The sequence below is a fragment of the Quercus robur genome, chromosome 1 (assembly GCF_932294415.1).
Source record: "Quercus robur chromosome 1, dhQueRobu3.1, whole genome shotgun sequence".
Classification (NCBI taxonomy): domain Eukaryota; kingdom Viridiplantae; phylum Streptophyta; class Magnoliopsida; order Fagales; family Fagaceae; genus Quercus; species Quercus robur.
Genome location: NC_065534.1, coordinates 16669659 through 16684110, shown reverse-complemented (window position 1 = coordinate 16684110; position 14452 = coordinate 16669659).

The window sequence follows — 14452 nt, the reverse complement described above, 5'->3', positions numbered from 1 at the left end:
CATATGACAAGGAACCCGGACTAAGATTATATAATGTACTTGAAATTGACTGAGATAATCCAATGAGCTTGGGTTGTTTGTTATAATTATCACTGTTCGATCATCTTATTAAAAAAATTTGTGATTCTCATCTATTCAAGTTAACTTATAGAGTTTAATTTTGGACATAGTAAATGTGTTTGTCAATAATCAATATAGTTGTGCTTCCCAAACCAGGGATTGAATATTAGGTGTCATTTCAATTGTTTTTCAATCAAGGCAAATACCCTCTAGTTAATGTAACTAGGAACTTCTAAATAATGATAAATCCTAGTTAAAATGTAATTTATACCCTCTAAGTTTAGGGTTGGTTTTAAATTGGTCCATCAACTTTCAAAATTTGCAATTCACATTAAAGGATGTAAACAGTATTATAATATAAATCCTCATTGCTTATACCACAGTATATTGCCTTCACCAATTGATCTATAAGGTTGGTTAACAGTGAGACACAAAGGCAAGCACATGAGGATCTCCTCTTTATAACCTTTCCCTTATGTCTGCATATGGTCATATAGAGATATTTTACTCAAAAAGAGAAAACAATATAGATGTATTTTATGTATGTTAGTTGGAACATTCCTAGCCTTCCCTCATTTCTGAGCTCTGACCTCTTTATTCATTTATTTCATAGCATTGTACACATTCCAAGGCACACCCGTAACTTAAAGGGTCTAGGAAAGTTTTTCCTTCCTGTCACAGAGAAAAAAAAAAATAGTATATTTATCCTATGGTAAAAGACTACTTTTAAAATGAAAAATCATTTTCTAATTCTCATTTCTGTCACTCTTGGCCAAAGGAGTGCGGATTTCAATTCTCAAAGCTGCCTCCCTCTATGAGAGGAAAAAAATTGGTCTCATGCACGACCCCATTAGATTCCCTTGTTGTGGGAATGTCGCAAATGACCCCCATCACATTAGCCTTAATTAATATTAGTCTCTCTCACAGAGTATATTGGATACTTAGGTGGTTGAGTGTGAATAACGAATGTTTTCATTAAAAATATTAAGAGATGTCAGCTAAGTCCCTTCTTTTGATATCTCTTCTTTATATATGTGAAAGTTGTTGTACCTACAATTGATTTGGACTACTTGGGCCATAATAGGTTATACACACCCCTTATACTAAAGGAGAAAGTTTGAGTTTGAAATGTCTTGAATGTATAGTTTGGTGTGGCACCTATGCTGACTGACATGGCAAGATCTTGTGTTACTGACATTACATTGATGACGAGGTTTACAATTGGTTAGCATAGCAGAACTGCTGAGGCAAATAGAATCCAGTATCAATACCTTGCATAGAATTGGTCCCCTATAACACCATGTGTTTGTTTGTATGGCACCTTAAGTTTAATTGTTTTTTTAAACATAAAAATCAAACAAAACCAAAGTTTGGAAGATGTGATTGCAAGTTTTTTGAAAATATATGTTAATTTTTTTGAGTATTTAACTCATTCAATGACATTTGCTTATAAAAATTAAGTTTATCGGTGTAACTTATTCATTGTATAAGTTGGTTGAGTCTAGGTTATAAATTTCTTAAAGAAGATAAAGTTTCGATATGTTCAAGATGGGGAGTTGATACTCTTTTGCCCATATTTTTGCACCAAAATGAATTTATGAGGGAAAATTTTAATTTATTGGTGTAATATTTTCATTGTAAATGTGGGTTAAGTCTTGGTAAAAAATTACTTAAAGATGAGAATATATTTTCTTTTGCCCGCATATTTTGTATCAAAATGAGTGAAACTTGTTTTATTAGAAAGTAGATATTCAGGCCTTCAAAACATAGACAACTTTGACCTAGTTTGAATTTTTTTAAAATGAGTCAGAAATAACCGTTTGGAGTTGACACAAAATGTTGAATCCAAGAAGCACTAAATTTCTACTAAACCTTGATTGATTATCAATCGATTGAGATTTGTAGACCTTGTTTTATGTAAACTTGTTTTTTTATTAGATTTTGGTGTTTTATCGAAACCCTACTTATAACACTTAAAAAGAAAGCCACATAAACATTACCTTCAGAGGTGAAGAGAGGTTGAAGCCCTATGCTAAACAAAGAGCAAAGCAAAGTCTCCATTACAATATGCTCGTAAATTCAAAAGGCTAAAATCTTTATCAATTGGTGTGATCAATTTTTTTTTTTTTTTAGATAAGTAGATAGTTTTGTTGGGGGGAGGAGGGGAGCGCAACATTGCATTTAAGGGTGAGGGACATTTAAGGGTGATTTGGTGCTTCGGGACTCTATTTAGGCTTTTGAAAAACCAAATGCTAGTCCTCTTATGCCAAAAGCTTGCAACACCACTTTATGTTGTATTACTTTTTGCATATATATATATTTGTTTGGTCAATTGAAAATTTTAAGAAGTTTTTTTTTTTTTTTTTGATAAACTAAGAAGTTTTCATATCATTACATTGTACAGGGTACAATTGAATATAAACTATCAATACTTTTAAAAGTTATGAAAAAGTCGATTATAATAGGATCACTATGGAACCATAAGGCAAAATAAAAATTTAAACATTTGTTATAACATTGTAATTGGATTTTGGCTTGGAAAGGAAATTTATTATCCAAAAATTTGTAACCATTTTCTATTCCCAATCAGTAAGTATCATTACATATATTATAACTTCCACTCTATATATCTTCAAAGACTCAAATCACTCGGATGGTAAGACAAACTTAACTTTTAACACTGCAAATGATCGAGGTTCACTTAAACTTTATCATGTAGGGCGTGGGACCATACAAGCACTAGATGAAGCATACCGTTACTCAAACCCACAACCACAGACTCACAGGGTAATAGGCCACGAAGGCTTCCTACCATCAGGCCATTGGCCGTTGACGATGTTGTTAGATTTTGTGTAGATATTGGGCTCTTTGAATGGGATGATATAGTTTGTGCTTCAAACTGGTCAGAATTCTACAGCTACTTGTGGTCATATTTTGGAGGCCATTCACAGGCAGTTGCAAGGGATGCAATTTAGTGATTTTATTGTTTTCCTTTCTTTGTAAATCTTTTAATTAGTATGGCTTATCAATTAGCAGATAAGGCTGTGGAATCAGTTTGATTCGAGGATTTACCTCCTTGTTTTATTCCAGCTTTAGTTGCTGATGTATGGGACCTTTTGTAACTAGTCATCGTCTGAGATGGCTTTTGGACATACAATGATGTAATAGTTTCTTGTTAATTAAATAAAGACCCCCTTTTTCTATCCAAAAAAAAAAAAAAAAACACAATTATATATATTAATAAAGTTTTATAACCTTATATAAAAATGAAAAAATAAAAAATTTCAACGTTAAATGCTAGGGCCAAGCCCTTATTTCACACCGTTAACATGGCATGTTAGGATAAAAGCACCATATTTAACCTAGATCCATTATTCACCACTAAAACCATTTTTATTATATATGTACTAATCACAACAGGTTATAGATAAATGTTGTATTCCTAGACTAACTAACTTAATCTTGAGCAATTTTTCAAACTAAAATCCTTACATCAGACATTATGGCCCTTGTAAGACAAGGGCCTATAGTAGCGTTTGTAAAACGCTGCTATAGCCCAGCCCTATAAAAAAATTGAGAGTTCTATAGCAGCGTTTAACAAACGCCACTATAAGCACTTTTTTTTTTAGGTTTTTTTTTATTTTTTTATTTTTTTTAAATAAGGACTTATAAAAAAAAATATATAAAAAGGACCTATAGCAGTGTTTAATAAACGTGACTATAGACCCTTGTCTTACATGGGCATATAGTGGTGTAGCGTTTTTCAATTGCCACTATAGGGCCTTGTCTTACATGTTACTATAGTGGTGTTTTACAAACACTACTATATGTCCATACCCTATAGTAGCGTTTATAAAATGCTACTATAGCATTTTAAAAAAAAAAAAAAGAAGTAATTTCAGCCTATACTATAGGGTATACCCTATAGTGGCGTTTTAGAAGCGTTTATAAAATGTTGCTATAGCCTTTTTTTTTTTTTTTTAAAGTAATTTCAACCTATACTATAGGGTATACCCTATAGTCACAGTACAAAATTGAAAATATTAGAGACCACACTGTACTGTGTTATTAGCTATCTACATGGTTTGGTTGTGTAAGGATTGTGTTATATTCAAGTTAAACCCTTATATCCCAAAACTCTCGTCTATTACATGCATGCAATAACTCTCTTTTGATTAATTTCCATGTAAATTTTCTGTAAATTCTTTTTAAAAATTATGCGTGTTTTGTTTGTTTGTTTAGGTGTGCACCAATGTATTCACCAAAAGAATCGATATAGACTATAGTGTATACTTTATGGATCTACAGTACCATATGGTGTATAGGAACATGACTCTTCGAATCAAGGAATCTCACCCTGTGAATGGCAGATCTGTGATGTTCATCTATCCAAGGATGCTTTGCAAGTTGAATGCAATGGTCGACTTTGTAATGCACATATTTGTACCAGGGATCACTGCCACTCTTAGCCAACCCATTGATATGGGCAATGGAATAGTAAGTTCATTATTTCTTATACGTTGATATCATATTGAATTGTGTGAATGAGTTTTTAATATTAGGTTTTTTATTTATTTTTTGTGTAGAAGTACACATTTTCAAGCTCTAGGGTTAACAACTTTGAGATAAGAAAGAGTAAAATAATACACTACAACAAAAAAATGTTTATTACAATGAAAAAATTGTTGCAATAACATCAAAGTCATTGCAATAGTTTATATGAAGTGTTTAAATAAAATTTGAGGTAATAGGTTTGTGCTAAAAAAAAATTTTATTTGCAATAAACCTTAAATATTTTAATGACAATTTTGATGTAATAATATATTTTTTGTTGCAATAAACAATTTATTATTTCGAATATCTTGTAGCAATAGGCTATTATTTCACGAATTTTATTGCAATAGATTGCAAAGAATTGACAAAAATAATTTGGGTCAAATTATTGAACCGATATCTTTATTGGAATAGATAATTGTTTCATTTTTTTTTATTACAATAGATTGTAAAATAATTGAAATTAGATCATTATAATAATATATTCATGTTTGTAATTGCAATAGATTATAAAATAATTGATATTTTGTAATTGCAATGTTATATTTGTTGCAATAAGCTGTCTCCTTGAAATTTCTATTGTAATATATCGCAAAATAATTGGTATTATTATTATTATTATTTGTTGTGTGAATTCTTTTGTATATATACCTGTAAAAGATTAATAAATATCTTCATTTGAATATTGTGTTTTGTTTGTTTGTTTATGTGCGCACCAGCAAATTCACCCATAGATTTAAGGTAGAGCACCGTGTGGTAGAGCGTATTGTGTACTTTATAGATCTGCAGTACCATTTGGCGTACGAGACCTTGACTGCTCGAATCAAGGAACTTCAACTTGTGGATGGCACTATTGGCAGCAAATTCTTGATGTACATCGATCTGGAGATGATTTGCAGGCTGGTCGCTGGAATGGATGAATTTGTGATGGATCACATATTTGTTCCAGGGAGCACTCCTGGTGCCACTCTTGCCATTGATATAGGCAATGGCATGGTAAGTTCAGTACTTCTTAAAAGTTGATATTATATTGAATTGTGTGAATGAGTTTTTAATATTAGGTTTTTTATTTATTTTTTGTGTAGAAGTACACATTTTCAAGCTCTAGGGTTAACAACTTTGAGATAAGAAAGAGTAAAATAATACACTACAACAACAAATGTTTATTACAACGAAAAAAATCATTGCAATAACATCAAAGTCATTGCAATAGTTTATATGGAGTGTTTCAATAAAATTTAAGGTAATAGATTTGTGCTACAAAAAAAATTTTGTTGCAATAAATCTTAAATATTTTAATGACAATTTTGATGTAATAATATATTTGTTGTTGCAATAAAAAATTTATTACTTCGAATATCTTGTAGTAATAGACTATTATTTCACGAATTTTATTGCAATAGATTGCAAAGAATTGACAAAAATAATTTGGGTCAAATTATTGCAATGGTATCTTTATTGTAATAGATAATTGTTTCATATTTTTTATTACAATAGATTGTAAAATAATTGAAATTAGATCACCATAATAATATATTCATGTTTGTCATTGCAATAGATTATAAAATAATTGATATTTTGTAATTGCAATGTTATATTTGTTGCAATAAGCTGTCTCCTTGAAATTTCTATTCTAATATATCGAAAAATAATTGGTATTATTATTATTATTTGTTGTGTGGATTCTTTTGTATATATACCTATAAAAGATTAATAAATATCTTCATTTGAATATTGTGTTTTGTTTGTTTGTTTAGGTGCACATCGCTGAGATATTCACCTATAGATTCGAGGGAGAGCGTGTGGTAGAGCGTATGGTGTATTTTATAGATCTGCAGAAGCGTGCGCCACACGGGACCTTGACTGCTCGAGTCAAGGAGATTCATTATGTGGATGGCACTATTAGCAGGAGATTCTTGATGTACATCGACCTGGAGATGCTTTGTAGGTTGATGGCTGGATTGGATGACTTTGTGATGGGTCACATATTTGTTCCAAGGAGCACTCCTGGTGCCACTCTTGCCATTGATATGGGCAATGGCACGATAAGTTCTTAAATCTTAAAAGTTGATATTTATAAAACTCTAGAATACTCTGGAAACTGAGATTTTATTGATTGTGAAAATGAATACAAGCAACTCAGTGAAATACATAGCTATTGACCCTATTTATATACAGTATAAGCAAGTAAAGGTTAAGCAAAACTAACTCCCTCACTTGGCGGGAAAAGTAGTTACAAGGCTAATCCATTCTAACTAACTGTACACGTGTATCAGAAAATACAACTGCTCTGTAAAAGAATAAATAAGGTCTTCAAAATGTGGCATTGCTTCAATTACTTCCATCAATTCTGTGCTTGCCCAATTAGACTGACTCTGCCACTGAAGCTTTAGTATTGCTACTCTGCTCTGCTACTTGAGACAAACTGTGATAATCTTGCCTTTGTTCCTTTTCTGTTTTAATAATATTATATTGAATTATTTTTTATTTTTTTTGGTGCAGAAGTACACAATTTCAGAGTCTGCCGGTAACTGCTTAAAGATAATAAAGAGCGAAATAAGAGCTGGTGTTGAAAGATGTGTAGGGTGCATTACGGTGCCTACTGGTTGCTACCGTCTTTTCAAGAACGGTTTGGCGAGCGCGTATAGAGCCTGGCAGGAAAAGACTCGACCAACACAACCATGAGAAAGACATACTGAGAGGTGTGGGCATTAATGAGAGGTGTAAATACATACTGAGAAGAAAAAAGAAAAAAGAATAACTACGCAGTCTAGGCATTACCCAACCCGTTTCTAGAGTTTAAGAAGGCCCAATTCTCGTCCTTGTAAACTTTTTGGGTTTGGAGGTCCATTGAAAATTTGATAAAAACAAGGACGAGAATTAGGCCTTCTTAAACTCTAGAAACGGGTTGGGTAATGCCCACACTGTGTAGTTATTCTTTTTTCTTTTTTCTTCTTAGTATGTATTTACACCTCTCAGTAATGCCCACACCTCTCAGTATGTCTTTCTCATGGCTGTGTTGGTCAAGTCTTTTCCTGCCAGGCTCTATACGCGCCCTCCAAACCGTTCCTGAGAAGACGGTAGCGACCAGCAGGCACCGTAATGCACCCTACACATCTTTCAACACCAGCTCTTATTTCGCTCTTTATTATCTTTAAGCAGTTACCGGTAGACTCTGAAATTGTGTACTTCTACACAAAAAAAAATAAAAAATAAAAAATAATTCAATATAATATTATTAAAACAGAAAAGGAACAAAGGCAAGAGTATCACAGTTTGTCTCAAGTAGCAGAGCAGAGTAGCAATACTAAAGCTTCAGTGGCAGAGTCAGTCTAATTGGGCAAGCACAGAATTGATGGAAGTAATTGAAGCAATGCCACATTTTGAAGACCTTATTTATTCTTTTACAGAGCAGTTGTATTTTCTGATACACATGTACAGTTAGTTAGAATGGATTAGCCTGTAAGTACTTTTCTCGCCAAGTGAGGGAGTTAGTTTTGCTTAACCTTTACTTGCTTAGACTGTATATAAATAGGGTCAATAGCTATGTATTTCACTGAATTGCTTGTATTCATTTTCACAATCAATAAAATCTCAGTTTCCAGAGTATTCTAGAGTTTTATAAATATCAACTTTTAAGATTTAAGAACTTACCGTGCCATTGCCCATATCAATGGCAAGAGTGGCACCAGGAGTGCTCCCTGGAACAAATATATGACCCATCACAAAGTCATCCAATCTAGCCATCAACCTGCAAAGCATTTCCAGGTCGATGTACATCAAGAATCTCCTGCTAATAGTGCCATCCACATAATGAATCTCCTTGACTCGAGCAGTCAAGGTCCCGTGTGGCGCACGCGTCTGTAGATCTATAAAATACACCATACGCTCTACACACTCTACCACACGCTCTCCCTTGAATCTATAGGTGAATATCTCAGCGGTGTGCACCTAAACAAACAAACAAAACACAATATTTAAATGAAGATATTTATTAATCTTTCACAGGTATATATACAAAAGAATTCACACAACAAATAATAATAATAATAATAATAACAATAATAACAACATTTTGATTCTAATAAAAAAAACAAACAAATTACATTATATTTTAGTGTAGTGATAGCTAGAGTTCAATACTATGATGAGAGCATTACTGTGCCTACTACGGGCTATCTTCTTTTCAGGATAGGTTTGGGGGGTGTGTATAGAGTCTAGCTTGCTCACCCTGACGGCAGAGGACTTTACTGAGAAAGACTCAGGCTGGCTTGCTTTCAGGAAAGGTTTTGAACATTTGTATAAAGTCGGCTTGCTCGCCGTGTTGGAAAATATGGCTAAATAAATAAGTTTTGATTCAACAATATAAACCCTAAAAGATTAGCAATGACAAAAATAAATAGATAGAGTTAGAAAGATCTCACGAATTTTAGAATCATGCAAAATGTTTTGTCCTTAAAGGTTGATTTGTGTCATTCGGAATAGAACTCGGTGTGAATGACTCTCTTGGCCGAACAACTCCCCAGGATTAGACTATAGCAATTTCTTCAAGTTGGACACACATCCAAGCAAGAAGAATCAGGAACAATCTTATTTGCCTTTCCTTAAAACCAAACATTGAAGCTGAAATTTTGTGCAAAAAAACTAAAGCAAATAGAGGAGGGAGATGGCTAGAGAAGCGGAAGAAGGACTTATGTGAATAGTGTGAGTTGTAAGGTTATATAAGCTAACTAAGGGTCTGTTTGGGATCAGCCTATTTTGCTGAAACTGAAAACTTTTTGCTGAAAGTATTATAGATAAAAGTAAAAGTTAGTTGAAATAGTATAGCGAGACCCATGAATAGTACCAAAAAGTGTAGTGGGATCCATGAATAGTAGCAAAAATAAACTGAATAATAAAATAAGTTGGTAAAATTAATCATGCCAAATGGACAATAAGCAAAGGACTTATGGGATGCTCCAATGGTTACTGTGCATGCCCATTGGGCAGCACATTAAATGCCCCCAACGAGCTGCTTGGGTAATGCCCAATAGGCAGAATTGAATTGGGCTACAAGGAAAAGAAAATGAAAAAGAGTACAACCCAAGAGAGATAGAGACAAGCCTAAACCCAACCCAACCCCAACTCTAACACTTAGCCCATTATCTTTCAAGTTACCACTTAAATTATGCTATAGTTTATAAACAAACATGAAGACTCATCTCTAACCAATGTGGGACATAAGCAATGTTTTAGTGTTTGAAACACACACTTCAACAATCCCCCACATGTTACAAACACTAAACTAGGAAAGGCAATAAACTCAAGAAAACATGCATCAATATGGTACCATAAGGTTTTAACCATACTTAGGACAAATAAGTAAGAACTACTAGACAATGGTAGAGTTCTCTTTTAACTAAGCTATTAAATAACCAAACTTACCACTCACATACCTTTCTTTACCAAGGTTGTTCCATAAGCGGGTTGGCGCCTTTTACAGGCCGTGCACCATTAGGTTTCATGAAAGCTCTAGAGACCTACCTAAGTCTCATAGGAAGCGGCACAACTTCCACTCCCATATAGGTGGCATCCATTAAGAGTTTGTGTAGTACACCACATCCCAACAAGTAGGGATTATGGATTCATTAAGAACTAGAGCTCAACCTCCAACAATCTGCAACTTAGCACTGTCTCACACCATAGGGATGGACTCATCACTAATCTCCTCAATGAGATAGTGAAAAACACAGTAACTGATAGTGCCCATATGGACCACTAATGATCTCTCCCATTTAACCCCTTGCGTGGAATCACCCATCATAGAGGTTGAGCATTGGCCATAGTGTCACAACCGAATCAGTCTTATCCCCCTCGATATCTCATTCACTAGCCTTCTTGCTAGTGGCTCGGTCAAAGGATTAGCCAAATTCCTTTCTGACCTCACAAAGTCTAAGGACATTACACCATTATCAATAAGTTGTCTCACAATATTGTGCCTCAATCGGATATGTCAACTTTTCCTATTATAGATTTTGCTCTTAGCACTTGCTATGACAGCCTAGCAATCACAATGCATGCAAACAGAGGCAATAGAGTTAATATACAATGGTATATCAATTAACAAACTCCTAAGCCACTCGGCTTTGGACCTGACCTTCTCTAAGGCCACTAACTCTAATTCCATGGTAGATCTTGCTATGCAAATTTACTTGGATGATTTCCAAGAGACAGTCCCTCCAGCTAGTGTGAACACATATTCTCTAGTGGGTTTTACCTCATCTATATCAGAGATTCAATTAGCATCACAATATCCTTCTAATATAGCAGGATAACCACAATATGACAAACCATAATCAAAAGTACCCTTTAAATATCTCAACAATCTAGATATTGCATCCCAATGTTCAATACTAAGATTATGAGTATATCTACTCAATCTACCAACAACATATACAATATCTGGACGAGTACAGTTTGTCAAAAACATTAAACTACCAATAATTTGTGCATACTTATCTTGCGAAACACTATCAACATGATTTTAAATCAAGTGCACCTTTGAGTCAAAAGGAGTTAGACATAGGTGACATATTAAAGTGTTCAAACTTTTTAAAGAATTTTATCTACATAATGAGATTGTGATAGTATAATTTGTGCATACTTATCTTGCAAAACACTATCATCATGATTTTTAATCAAGTGCACCTTTGAGTCAAAAGGAGTAGACATTGGTGATATATTAAAGTGTTCAAACCTTTTAAAGAATTTTCTCTACATAGTGAGATTGTGATAGTATAATGCAATCACTATCCCTAAGGATCTTGATGCCCAAGATTATATTTGCCTCTTTCAAATCAAAATTAGAGGCTTGAAAACATTTAGCATCATGCACTACATCAAGAATAGTTCGAAATATAAGCAAGTCATCAACATATAAACATAAAATGATACCTTCATTATTAATAAACTTGTTATATATGCATTTATCCGCACCATTAATCACATACCCTTGTGTAAAAATAACATTATCAAATTTTTCATGCCATTGTTTAGGTGCTTGTTTTAAACCATATAAATATTTAACCAATTTACAAACTTTATGTTCTGGTCCAAGAACTATATAACCCTCAAGTTGCTCTATATAAATTTTTTCTTCTAAATCACCATTTAGAAATGCAGTTTTAACATCCATTTGATGTACAACAAGTTTGTAAATAGAAGCAATGGCAAATAAAATTCTAATAGATGCAATTCTAGTAACCAAAGAATAAGTATCAAAATAATCCACATTATGTTTTTGTTTATAGCTCTTGGCTACTAAGCGAGCTTTATACTTATCTATTGTACCTAGGGGTGTGCATGGATCGGGTTGGGTCGGGTTAAGGGGATTTTTTTACCCAACCCATCATGGTGGGTCAAAAAAAATTCAACACAACCCAACCTATCACATAAATCCAACCCAACCCAACCCAACCTACATGGGTCGGGTTGGGTCGAGTCAAACCCATGGGTTGGAAAATTTTATTATTATTATTATTAAATTGAGTAGAAAAAATATATAAATATAAATATATTAAAAAAACCCAAAGATCAGTATCAATGTCACTTCTTAAAGTCAAACAATACTAATGACTAAACAACAATAGTAATTTACTAGGGTTTGTGTGAACTAATTGGCTTTTATATAGGATAAAAAGAGCTAGTTATTTTAAAAAATTTATTAATTATATAATATATTTTAAATATATATATATTAAAAATATATATATATATATATATATATATTAAATATATGGGTGGGTTGGGTTGGGTTTGGCGTGTTTGGAATTTTATGACTCAAACCCAACCCGACCTGTTATAAAATAAAATAAATTTGTAACCCAACCCAACCCACTAAGCCCTAAAAACCCACCCAACTCGGCGAATTGGGTTGGGTTGGGTCAGTTTTGGCGGGTTGGCTGCACACCCCTAATTGTACCATCCGATTTTAATTTTCTTTTAAACACCCATTTACAACCAATAGGTTTAACCTTGGGTAGAAGCTCAACTAATTCCCAAGTATGATTAGACATAATGAATTCTAATTCATTATTAATAAATTCCAACCAAAAATGTGCATCTATGGATTTAATTGCAACATAGTAACTTACAGATTCATCTTCAACAACATAGGTAAGGAAATCGTTACTGTAATCCTTTTCCTTTTTAGCTCGCTTGCTCCTTCTTATTTCTTGAACATCATCAACAAAGTCATTAGAAATTTCAATAGAATCATGTAACATTTTTTCCTTATTTTTCAAAGGAAACACATGCTCAAAGAATATAGCATTTTCGGATTCAATAATAGTATATGATTCAAATATATCACTTTTGATAACAAGAAATCTATAATATGTACTATTACAAGCATAACCAATAAACACACAATCACATATTCTAGAACAAAGCTTTCTCTTTTTAGGCACAGGTAGCATGACCTTAGCCAAGCACCCCCACACTTTGAGGTATTCCAAGTTAGGCTTACGCCCTTCCCAAAGTTCATAAGGAGTTTTACTAGTTTTCTTATAAGGTATCTTATTTTGAATATGGCAAGCCGAAAGAATGGCCTTCCCCCACTTGTTGGAAGATAGCCCGAAACTAACAAGCATTGCATTCATCGTCCCTTTAAGTGTTCTATTTTTCCTTTCAGTTACCTCATGTATTATGCCATTTTGTTCACAAAATTCCTTAAAATAATTAGACTCATATTCACCACCTTTATCAGTTCTAAGTCTTTTAATCTTTTTATTCTTTTGGTTATCAACTTCACTTTTATACTTTATAAACATCTCCAAAGCTTCATCTTTGGTTCTTAGTAAATAAAGTTTAGTGAATCTAGAGTGGTCATCAACAAAGATCACATAAAATCTTTGACCACCTTTAGTCATTGTGTGTTTTAAATCATCCAAGTCACTATGTACCAATCCAAGAAGCTCAGTTTCTCTTGTTATGGATTTACAAGGTTTCTTGGTGATTTTAGTATCGGCACAAATTTCACATTTGTCCATAGTAGCTTCACTTAGTGAATTAATAATTCCACATTTTTTCATTTTCTTTATATAACCGAGATTAACATGTCCAAGTCTACCATGCCAAACATCAATGGAATCAACTAAGCACAAGAAGATGAATCATTTTCATTAATAACTTGATCAACATTAAGTACAAAGAGATCTTCATCATCATAGCCCTTACCAACAAAGACTTCATTCTTAGTTACAGTAACAATGCCACCATCAAATAAAACTTTAATACTAGCCTTACCAAGCAAATCTACCGAAAATGAGATTGTAATGAAAGTGAGGTGCATGAAGGACATTATTGAGTGAAAGAGTTTTACCGGAAGTTAGCTTCAAGAATACCTTCCCTTTACCACTCACCGGCATAGACCTATTGTCCCCAACATAGACACATTTAGTGCCTTCCGCCATAGGAGTGTAGGAACTAAACTCCTCTTTGAATGCACCAATATGCCTTGTGCAAGCCAAATCAACTACCCATCCTTTCACTTTTGTCACCAAGTGTGCCTCACACACCACCGCCGCAATGATTTTTCGATTTGCACCACATTTGCCTTATTTGATGTAGAGCATTTGCTGTTGTTCTTATTGTTGTTGAAGTTTCCTCTTGCCCTATATGTTGCCGCATAATGACCTACCTTGCCACAAATAAAACAATTACCTTTTTTCTTTTGGGTTTAAGGATTTGGGCCATTTTTATTATGAAATTTTCCTTTTCCCTTAAAATCATGTTTCTTATTATGTTGTGGAGGTCTAGAGAGTCCTCCCTCTTCAACATTAGCCTTGGAAGTAAATTC